The sequence below is a fragment of the Dipodomys merriami genome, unplaced genomic scaffold, assembly GCF_024711535.1.
Source record: "Dipodomys merriami isolate MVZ:Mamm:240054 unplaced genomic scaffold, mDipMer1.0.p SCAF_7, whole genome shotgun sequence".
In the NCBI taxonomy this organism is placed as follows: Eukaryota; Metazoa; Chordata; class Mammalia; order Rodentia; family Heteromyidae; genus Dipodomys; species Dipodomys merriami.
In genome coordinates, this window is record NW_027206290.1 from 59,658,666 (window position 1) to 59,670,651 (window position 11,986).

Sequence of the window (11,986 nt, forward strand, 5' to 3'; positions counted from 1 at the left end):
TCTCTCTCGCTTGCTCTCTCTCTCTCTAATCTCTCTATATATGTATATATAAAGGTATATTAAGATGGTAAACAAGAGTTATGTAGTTGAAGATAGTTTAAGTACTGATCTAACCCCCTTCTCCCCTCCTCCAGTTGTGCCAGATATACAGGCATAACCGACTTTCCTATTGTGAAAGGCAGGCTGGTGTAAATTAGGATCTACAGGCTGTTAGCTGCTACCATTTTTTTTCACCCACAATTCCCCACATGTGAGCCTCCATCTGAAAATTCTTTTTATTTTAAAAAAAATCCTCAGGAAAAGTTACTTAAAAAAAAAAACTCTGGAAAGAAGCCCTTGCCATGAGTATAAATTCCCGTAAAATTGTAAGTAAGTGGATATTTGAGATCAAAGTCTTTGTAAAGCATTGTAAAAATGTAAATTGAATTTTGGGGTGCAGATGTCTTTATTAAATGTTGAACAAATGTATGAATGAGTCCTATTAAAGTCCCTTCATGCTGGGCCATCCAAACCCCAGGTGAGCTTCTGTTCTCCAAGGCACACACAAATAGGATGTGGAACTATCCATGCTCCATGAAGTTGCCAAACAAAGCAGCACTCTGCTTTTGACACCTTAGGGAACATTGGCATATATGTATATATCTGTATATACATACATATATGTATGTATATACATACATATATGTATGTATACACATATACACATATATATCCATGTATATACATTGGCATACATATATGTATATATATACATATGTATATATTATGTATATACATATGTATATACACATATATGTATGCCAATGTATATACATATATACAATATATATGTATATACATATATGCCAATGTATATACATGTATATACATGTAGCACAGTGACAAACTTCCAAGCTTAAACCAAAAAGTTTCAAGAACATTTATGAAGTTGTACCAGTAGTCAAAACGTGGCCATTGTAACCTATTACATCATTGTGGAAAGAAGGGTGAATGCAATACCATAAGAAATTTTGGGAGATAATCTATTCATTACTTCTATGATGGTACATTCTTATAATTGTTCTGTTTTCCTAGTAAGCATTGTTCATATAAATTAAAATAGGTCATGGGAACGTAGAATTGGGTGCTATCTGCAGTAAGAACATGTAAATAAAATAAACAAACCATATACATATGGTATATGGCCTTTCAAATAGATTTGAGAAGTCAACACCACAAACTTCTCCTGGCATTATAGTGGGGGATGTTATGTGCTCACTATAACCTTTGCTTCCTCCTCTGCCTCTTCCTCTTTTTGCATTCTTTCTTCTTGGACACATCCAGAGAATACATTCCCCAATATCCTATGCATGTGACTTCATTCTGGCAGATAGTACGTAAATGGAGGTGAAATGTGTGTTCCTTCCAGATTTAGTTCATAAAAAGCTTCAGGGTACAATTCTGGGTCTTTTCTCCTTGTCTGTTGGCTGGATATTTCTTCCCACAGTGACTTTGAAGCATGAATTCTTAGAGAAAAAATCCAGATCTAACACCTAAGGATACTTTGATTGAGCTGTTGTGTGATTTAAAAATATACTTTAAAAATGTTAAACAACTAAAATTTTATGATTTATTTCAGAAATGTGCATTGCCCTAGTACAAGTGCAAGGGGAAGATGGCAAACTTTCTCAAGAGACTGAGATCGGAGGAGCACAGTTCCAAGCCATGCCTGGCAGGAAAGTCTGTAAGACTCTTATCTCCAACTAAGCATGAAAAAAAGCTGGAAGTGGAGCTGTGGCTCAAGTGCTAGAATGCTAGCCTTGAGCAAAGAAACTCAGGGAAGCTGGGCATTGGTGGCTCACACCTGTAATCCTAGCTACTCAGGAAGCTGAGATCTGAGGATTGTGGTTCAAAGCCAACCTGGACAGAAAAATCTGTTAGACTCTTATCTCTAATAAACTACTCAGAAAAAGCTGCAAGTGATGCCTTGAGCACAAAGAAGCTCAGGGACATTGCCTAGGCCCTGAGTTCAAGCCCCAGGACTAGCTGAAAAGAAAAAAAAAGAAAGAAAGAAAGAAAGAAAGAAAGAAAGAAAGAAAGAAAGAAAGAAAGAAAGAAAGAAAGAAAATTGGTCATTGCAGATATTAGCTCTGCCCTATCAGTAGGAAAGCAACCCTTGAATATATGATTGAATGGGTGAAGTTTTTTTTGAATAAGACACATAAAGCTGAGACACATAAACTAGTTTGATAACCCCCATTGTAATGTGCATCTCACCACCTTTTCTTGGATGCTATGTCTAAAGGAAATATAGCAAAACAGAGTATAAGTAGACTCAACTTACTAGTCATGTAACCTTTGGAGCAAGTTATTTTACCTCTTGAGTCTCAGTTTCCTCATCTGTGATGAAAACTAAAATTATGCATGCTCCAAGGCTATTGTTAAGTTCAACTATCACTCCCATATATGAGCCAAGGAAAGTTATTTCATGTGTCAGCCTAGGAGATGAAAGATCCCATACATATTCTATCAATGGGGGCAGTAGTCTCATCTATCTTCCTTCCTCCTAAATTCACCTACTAGATGCTCCATCCATATCTACTTAATGAATGCAACGTGTAGAAAACCATGACATTTCAGCTTGAATGAACCTAGAAGTAAACATGAAGCCCTCAAGCAAACACTAACACAAAGCCCTAAGTGTTGTTCTACCCGAGTCTCTCCTTTGAACTACAGAGGGGTCACCATGCTTAGAAGTGTGAAAATTAACCACTTTCAGAGGCACTCCTAGTGTCTTCACTCCTGCAGACAGCTGCTAGGTTTGTTGGACACATAGACTTCTAGCAACGTTCTGCTTCCTCCTGCACTGTCACACACAAAATGTGTGAAGGCTAAGGGGTCACCTGTGGCTCCCTCTGTTTTACCCCCAAGAGACCACTGAACCCTTTCTGAGGAAGTCTAGAAACTACTTTTCAGAGGGAGCATGATTATTCCAACAAGGTTGGAATGGTCACAGTGAATAATTAACTTCTGAAGGTCTGTGATCATTTTTCCCTGTGCAGAAGTTTCCTTTGCATTTCTGGCATAAGGTTAAAATATAATGTCCTGTTCTTCCACTGACTTCTGATACTGACATTCACCCTTGTAATTCTCATCCATATTCCAAAGAGAGCTCTTCATTGCTGTTGCTTTGTTACAATCTTTTCTATGCAAATTTTAGAAAGTCACATAAGATATGAGAAAGGAGGGAGACAGACAGACAGACACAGAGAAACATGTCTTCTGGAGACCAATCCACAGAACTGGTCCCTTACTTGTATTACACTTCATTAGTCAGTAAATCTCAAGGTTGGAGTAAAATAGGATGCTTCCTCTTTGTGACAAGAAAAGGGGATATGTTATAGTTAAAGAAGGAAATTGTAAGGTTATATGTTATATAAGGTATGCTATTTTTAAAGTTTCTGACAATTTCTAGGCAGGAAGAGTACACACTACCATTTGGTAGAAAATGTAATCTCAGAGTCTAGATATTGTTCTACAAAGGAAGAAGCTGAGGCTCTGAGAATAGACATTCTTAGTATTGCCTACAAACATGGTAGCAACATCAGGACAAGAATCCAGTGACCAATGTTTTTTCCATTTTTCAATATAAAACCCCTCTAAAATTAAAGCATAACATTGTATAGAAAAAGTTTATAGCCTGGTATGAGTGGCTCAATGGAATTATCACTACTCAGATTAATAAACAATGTTATTAGCTTTCCAGAAACCCACTACCCACATGTTATCCATCTTAAGACTTCTATCAGCATACATTTGATTTGTCTTCTTAAAAAGTTAATATAAATTGAATTTTATAGTATACACTCTTTTGTTTTGGTTTCTTGAACTGTCTTCTATTCTTTTCCCCAACTTTTCATTTTGAAAACTTTCAGAACCCGTAGAGAGGTTGGCAGTATAATTGAAGGAACTCCATGGATTCTTATGGTAGACTGTTAAAAGTGACTGTTGACCTTTCACCATGGTTTTAAGGCCCTTTTATTACATGACTTTGTAGCTTTTCTTGTCACAAAGTGGGAGCATCCTATTTTACTCCAATCTTGAGATTTACTGACTAATGAAGTATAATACAAGTAAGGGACCAGTTCTGTGGATTGGTCTCCAGAAGACATGTTTCTCTGTGTCTGTCTGTCTGTCTGTCTCCCTCTTTTCTCTAAAATAGAATTTTGCCAATGCTATGTGAATAGTACATGATTAGCCTATAGGAGAGCGCTTACCCCTGATGTCCCAGTCAACAACAACATTCTGTTACTTGTAGAAACACAGCCACTGTAGCTGATCACGAATACATAATAGAACTCAGCCAGTTCAGAGAGCCATCTAGGTAAGCCTAGTCTGAATAGAATAAACTAAAAAATGGAAATATATAGATGCTATATATGGACTAGTTCATCACACAATAAAAGCTGATCAATACAACCCTTTATTCTAAATACCTTAATAAGTTATCTCTGAGAATAAAAGGTTCTACGTTATCACACTATAATCGTCATACTCATATCAGTACAGTATCTTCTAATTTGTAACCCATATTCAAATGTTCCAGTTGTCCATACTATATTCCTCATAGATTTTTTTTCTACCTAGAATTTAGGTAAATTCAATGCATTAAATTATCATCGTTATACCAATCACTTTCGGTCTTGAACCATTCCATCTCTTTCTTCTTCCTTGTCCATCCAGCCTTTTGTGTCATTAACTGTTTTTAAAATCTGGGTCAGTTAATTTTGCAGAACAACTCTCCGTTTATTGTGTGACTGTTTCTACAGAACTAGCTTCAGATGGTGTATTTTGGCAGGAATACTACCCAGATAATGCTTCCCTTCTTCTCAGTGTTTCACACCATGGGAGTCATAAGGTTGATGATTTGCTTAATTGTTGGGGAATCTGTCTGAAATCAGCCAAAGTCATTTTTTCTGTGAGGTTAAATGGGAAGAATTCTTGATGGAGAATTGGTTGGTTCGCTGGCTATCTTTTTTATGTGGAAAGAGGAAAAACATGAATTCATCTAATTTTCTGGGAATCTCCTTCATTTTCTTCCAAGTTTTTTGTCAGCATTGTCCAGCTCCCTCCAGGCAGCGCACTGGGACCATATGAGAGAGTAACTACCCTCAGGCTCAACTCTGAATCATGCATTTTGCTTGCACCAATCAAAGGTCATTATCAATTCATTTGTAATAATTTAGCCTATTTTTGTTAATATTATTTTCTTTCGTGGGGAGCACTTGATGAGCCTAGTCTTTAGGGATATAATGGTCTTCAGTGATATAAAAAAAGCCTTTTCAGTTTTTTCATAGTATTTCTTTTAAAGCAAGGGAATCTACCTTAAAGAAGTTAGTTCAATGAAGGGGAAATAAAACCCCAATAGGCTGCGAAGGGCCACATTTTAATACCACAATTCTAGGTGAGGTTTGATCTGAAACAATGCTAAATGTTAATTTGCATTTAGAAGTAGATTTAATCCAGTGGTTCTTTAACAGAGAAAGATCAAACTAACACCTTCAAGATGCCACATCTGAGATGTCTCCACTCAAAATAGCTTTGCAACAGACTGGGTCTCACATCTTTACTAATAAACACAAGATCTCGTCATTGATGCTGTGGTGAGAATTTCACAATGATGGAGGGTGGGGCGCCTCATTTGTGAGCCAGATGTGTCTGAACTGAAGTCTGAAGATTCCCTCTTGTAAACTCTGAGCAAGATGATGAAAGTTAGAGAAAAAATAGCTTTGTTGGGGGAATAAGCACGAAAGAGCTGTTTATAAATTTTTGGAGCTAAAGTTTGGGGTAGTTGTTAGTTTATGAAAATCAGGATTTTTCCTTTATTTTCCTGGTATCTAATTTTGTTCTGAAATTGTAGTTCAGTAAATATAACCGTTCATTTTTATCCTTAATAAAGAACAAAGGAAAAGTAAAGCTTTGGGACATAAATTTTCTTTATTGTGGCCACGAAAGCCAAGTCACACTTTAAAGGAATGTTTTGGTTATTTACAAAGATTGAAGGGTAAACTATTCTCATGCTCTGTGTGTGTGTGTGTGTGTGTGTGTGTGTGTATGTGTGTGTGTGTGTGTGTGTGTGTGTCTGTCTGTCTGTCTGTCTGTCTGTCTGACCATGTATACGCAGCATTAATGGTGATATCAGGTGTGGCAATTTTGCAAAAAAAATATACTTGTATTAGGCGGAGAAAATGGCATTAGTTGTAACCAAGAGCCCTCCCCCCCCCAAAAAAAAAAGTTCATGTCTTGCTTATGCCATAATACCTTCAATGTTTTGATATTCAGACTTCAGAGGAAAGTCCTTTTTTAGGACAAGAGACCCAATCCTTTTCTATTTGATAGCTATAAAATTTCCAGAACATTCATTCAATAGACAAGGAAAGAAAGAGTATATGGAAGATGCCGTGAACTTAGTAACTCAACTCCACTCAGTTGAAAGAACAGCCGGGAAATGCAGCATTCCTGTATGCTTAGGAGGAAAAGAAAATGCATGTGTCAATGCACAGTGCTGTTTCCACACACAATCATTTCCTTCCAATATCTGTTTCACTAGTTTGTGAACACAAGCTTATAACATCATGCGTGACTCAGAAGAGGGGTCAGCAAATGTTATCTACAAAGCACTAAACCATATATATTTTCAAACTTTCAAAACATATTTGATCATATGTGTCTTATGGGACAAAAATAGAGTCAAACAAATGACATATGTACTTATCATGCCATTTCAAAAGTAACAATTAGAAGTGTGAAAATCATTACCATAGTCCAATATATAAAACAAATAGGTGGGTAGGTTTTATCCTGTCGGCCATACTTCACAAGTTCTTAGATTATATAAAGTCTAAAAGGAAATGTTTGGTGCTATGGAATTTTCTGTTCCTCAGATACCTTTTGATTTTGAGACTTTCAGACGACCATTTGCAAATATGTGAGAAACTAGGCTTATCTGAGGTTTTGAGCTTTTGTAGGATAAAAGGACAGGTGGATTTTCAAGAGATAATATTTTTCATTTCATTCCAGTCAGAATGGCTATCATCAAGAACAAAAACAAAAAATGCTGACAAGGATGTGGAGAGAAAGGAACCCTCAAATACTATTGTTGGGGATGTGAAGTATTACTACTACTACTATGGAAATTAGTATGGAGGTTCTAATTAAAAATAGAATTATCATATGATCCAGTGAAACAAGTCTTGGGCATATATCTGAAAGAATGTAAATTAGGATACAATAGTTAGGCATCAGCCTGGCGCCGGTGGCTCATGTCTGTAATCCTAGCTACTCAGGAGGATGAGATCTGAGGATCACAGTTCAAAGCCAGCCCTGGCAGGAAAGTTTGTGAGACTCTTATCTCCAATAAAAAAAAACCACTAGAAAACAGGAAGTGGTGCTGTGGCGCAAGCGGGGACAGCACCCAAGCCCAGAATTCAAGCCCCACGACCGACAAAAATAAATATAAATAAATAAAAATAGTTAGGCATCATCATATCCATACTTGTTGCATTACTATTCACAACAGGCAAGCTATGAAAACAGCCTACGTGCAAGAAAATGTAGTATGTATACACAATGGATGAGTTTCTCAGTCATAAAGAAGAATGAAATTATGCTTGTGCAGGCAAATGGATGGAACTAGAGATCATCATGTTAAGTGAAAAGCTCAGTTCAGAAGGACAAAGGTAGCATGTTTCCTCTCACAATGCAATCAAGAACTACAAGATACACAAATGCATGCACACATGTGCATATCCACACATACATATGAACACACATATGTACACATATAAACATATGCATATACATATATGGGTATATTTGTTTTTAATTATGGGACTCCTTTCCTTTCCTTCCTCAATCTCCTGGTCTACTGAATGACTACAATGAGCAGAGTTTAGGATTGTAGGGTCATTGAAAATGGCAGGATTGGCAGAAGGAAGGAATGTTGACTTTTGCATGGCTTTATAGATCAGAAGCCTCCCTCTCTCTCAACCTGCACTGCACTGGACTGTACATGAGCAAGAAATCAGCAATTATTAAGCAATTATTATTGCTGAGATATAAGGACATTTGTTTTAGCCATTTGTTATCTTGTCTGAATTAAATTAAATTCCATCTTCCACTTACCATCTGACCTTAACTTCTGTACCACCTGTGATCTGCATGCCACACTTTGCAAACAAATCTTCCCTTTGCAGAGAAGGAAGCTGAGCCTCAGAGAGAAATGATGTCATTAAGGGTGCATAGTGAGTTAGAGCAGGAGCTCAAGTCACATGCTGACCGTGTTTCCAAGAAAGCTATTACAGGGTCAGCGTCCCTCAAGGATTAAGAAGTAGCTTGTAACAGATCCTGCTGATGTCCCAGATCACCTTGTCAACACTGAGAGATGCCATAGACAGCAAAGAATGTATTATGGACTCCCTCCCCAAACACTTAGGTTATTACACTCCATAAGTAGGGCCTTTGGGAAGTGATTAGGTCACAAGCGTGGGACCCTCTTGAATATAATTAGTATCCTTATAACAAGAGGCACCAAGGAACTTGCCTCTGCTCCCTTCTCTCTTCTTTCTGCCATGTAGCAGAAGCAAGAAACCAGCCACCTGCAAACAGAAGAAGCCAGCTCTTGTCACAAATCATTTAGCTGGCACCTTGGTCTGTCTTGGAATCCTCAGCTTTTTCAAATGCCTACAAGAAATAATACCAATACTTTAGTCACCTAGTTGATAGCATTATTAAAGTAGCCTGAGCAGACTAGGACAAAGTGTGAGGGAAAGCATTTCTGTAGAGGTAGCATTTTCACAGGGAAATACATTTGAAAATGGACCTACTAGAAGAGAATTCCAGGCCAAAAGTCTACCATGTAAACATAGTCCTAGAGGTAGGCAGAAGTGCGCTATATCCAAGGCATAGCAGTTGAGGCTAATAGAGCTGCGAAGACAGGAAAGTGTCTTTGAGCTGCAAAGACAGGCGTTTGGAGAGGTGAGCATAGGTAAATACTTCTAGACAGGCTAGGGCTTACCAGAAAATAAAAACAAGGTCAGCAGCAGAGTTAATCCTAATTTACGTTTGTGCAGTTAGTAGCAGACCTTTATAGAAAAGGTGGAAGCCAAGGCACCCTGTCATGGCAGGAGGCAGCAGAACTATCCAATGAAGACCACTTGTGAGCCCGTGAAGCCTACTGCCCCACTGTTCTGTCTTCTCTTTGTACCATGGTCGGTTTTCTTCCACCTTCCAGTCAGAAAGGTCTTACTGCATTCTACCAGCCATCTTAGGTCATATTCTGTCTTCAAACCATTAATCTACCCATTACCTATTTTAATTCCAGAGTGGATTTAATTCAACTGGGAAGAAAATACAAGCCTACAATTATGAAGATATTTTTCCCTTTACTTCAACCACACAAAATAAATATTGCTCTGCACAACCCTCTGTTAAAATTATTAAGGGAAGCCCCAGCAATGTTTCTATGCCCAGGGGAAGAATTCTATTACAAAATGTACACATGGACCCTTGAACAGTCCAACCAGGGATCCTGGAAATGGCAGAGGAAAATTGTGAACTCCAGATGCACAATTATGGGATGAAAGTAACCTAGACAGGCAAAGCAACTCAGATGTCTTAGGGATCTCTGTCACCAGCGTCCCTTCAGCCTGTTGCGAAAACAATTAGGTCGTTTAAGATTTTGAACCAAGGCATCTCAAGATTAACATAAAACCATGAAAATTCAAAACCAACCAGTACATGAAAGACTGATTAAGCCTGTCTTTAGATGATTGAATGGTAGTGTGAGTTATTATATTCATAAGAATTCTGGGAAGTCTTAGTAACTGCTCTGTGGGATGACTTTGCAAAGCTGTTTTGAGTGTGAGGTCATTTGACAAGTGCTTGCACAAACACCTCGCCCATCCCCCCATGGAGACACATACTGATTGTGCTTCAAAATGGATGTAAGGAGGTGGATTAGAAAAAAAATTGTTTTAAAAGGCAAGCTTAATCTTAACCCAGCCCTCTTCTGAAGTTTAAAAAGATGGTTTGACAGTAAAGATTACTTGATTTGTTTTCCATTTAGCAGAGCTTGTGGTTTTTATAGGCATATAAACTATTTTTCATAACTTAATTCTCTACAAGTTGGAGCATGGAGAGAAATTAGGCAATGGGTATAAAAAGTGTGCTAAATCACTACTAATGAAAAATGTAGCTGCTTTCCCTAATATCTGAGTCAAATAATTATCCTGTCACACTATACCTTATTTTACCTTTTATCAATAAAGGCACACTGGATTAAAATAGTACATAATTTCAATTGCTTTTGATGCAATTGAAAATGCAAAGACTTCCAGTATCTGAGGAAGATTGTAAAATTTGATCCACAAAGAGTAAGGTAGTGTTTGTACATGTACACATATGTCTCTTTAAGATTGCTGAGGGCAGCGATTTTACTTCATTTTATTTTATGTTTTCACTTTAGAGAGAGGGTGTAGTTGTGGCATTTATTAACTTCCTAATTATCTCTCTAGATCCATTTTTCCCTCCTGAATTGAGAGTGATTAACATAATTTCATGGGGAGCTGTTCTACCTGCTAGCTCAGCTGATGATGTATCTGCAGAGCAGTGCCTGGTACCCAGGAATATTCAATGCAGTTTTCCCCTTTCTTAGTACCCCATTATTGTACATATAGGTAATGCTTATTAATGAATACTCTGGTGAAATGAAGCTTTTCTAGAATCTCAGTGAGAAAGCAGATGTTTTCATTAGCTCAGGAAAATGAAGTTTAGTGAACACAAATTAATTGGTACTGACCACATGTAACAATGACCCATCAGTGGTGGGGATGAACAACCTGACAGGGATTGACAGAAAGATATTCAATTTCCAGAGGTTACATGCTATTTGCAAACATGTCATTATTCATAATCTAATTACATAGATGTGTAATTAAATAAATCATATGAAAAGCAAAGGCATTTACTCAACACTTATCAAAGTCTCATTATATATATTTATTTTTGGGGGGGGATCTGGTTGTAGGGCCTGAACTCTGGGCCTGGGCGCTGTCCCTCAGCTCTTCAGCTCAAGGCTAGCGCTCTACCACATGAGCCACAGTGCCACTTCTGGCTTTTGTCTTTTTGCTTATGTGGTGCTGAGGAATCGAACCCGGGGCCTCATGCATGCAAGACAAGCCCTCTACCACTGAGCCACCTTCCCAGCCCTACTTTATATTTTTTTGATGATTTATGTCTGAGACATAACAATAACTTGGACATAGCACACCTCTGCCTACCTCCAGGACTGTGTTTACATGGTAGACCTTTGGAGTGGAACTCTCTTCTAGTAGGCCCATTTTCAAATTTATTTCCCTGTGAAAATGCTACCTCTTCAGAAATGCCTACCTTCATGCTTCATAGTAGTCTGCTTAAGGCTACTTTAACAATGCTGTCAACTAGGTGACTTAAAGTATTGGTATTTATTTCTTGTAGGCAGTTCTAAAATCTGAGGATTCCAAGGTCAAGGTGCTGACTAAGTGATTTGTGGCAAAGGCAGGCTTCTTGTGTTTGCAGGTGGCTGATTTCTTGCCTCTGCTACATGGCAGAGAGAAGAGAGAAGGGAGCAGAGGCAAGTTCTTTGGTGCCTGTTGTTAGAAGGATACTAATTACACCCAAGAGGGTCCCACCCTTGTGACCTAATCACTTCCCAAAAGCCTCACCTCAAGTCAGCACATTGAGGATGGAGTCTTCAATGTGAAAGTTTGTGGAGACAATCCATACTAATGATATTGGGCTGGTCTTAGGGAAATGAGAGGTCGTGACATGTCAGTTTTTGGCAGGGATCTTCCTACATACAAAGTTGCCATCCCAGAGTTTTAAGTAAATATACGAGAGGCAACTCATATACACAAAGCTTTAAGTAGGAGTTGGTTCTGCAAAAGTCAGGCAAAGGACCCACAAGGGT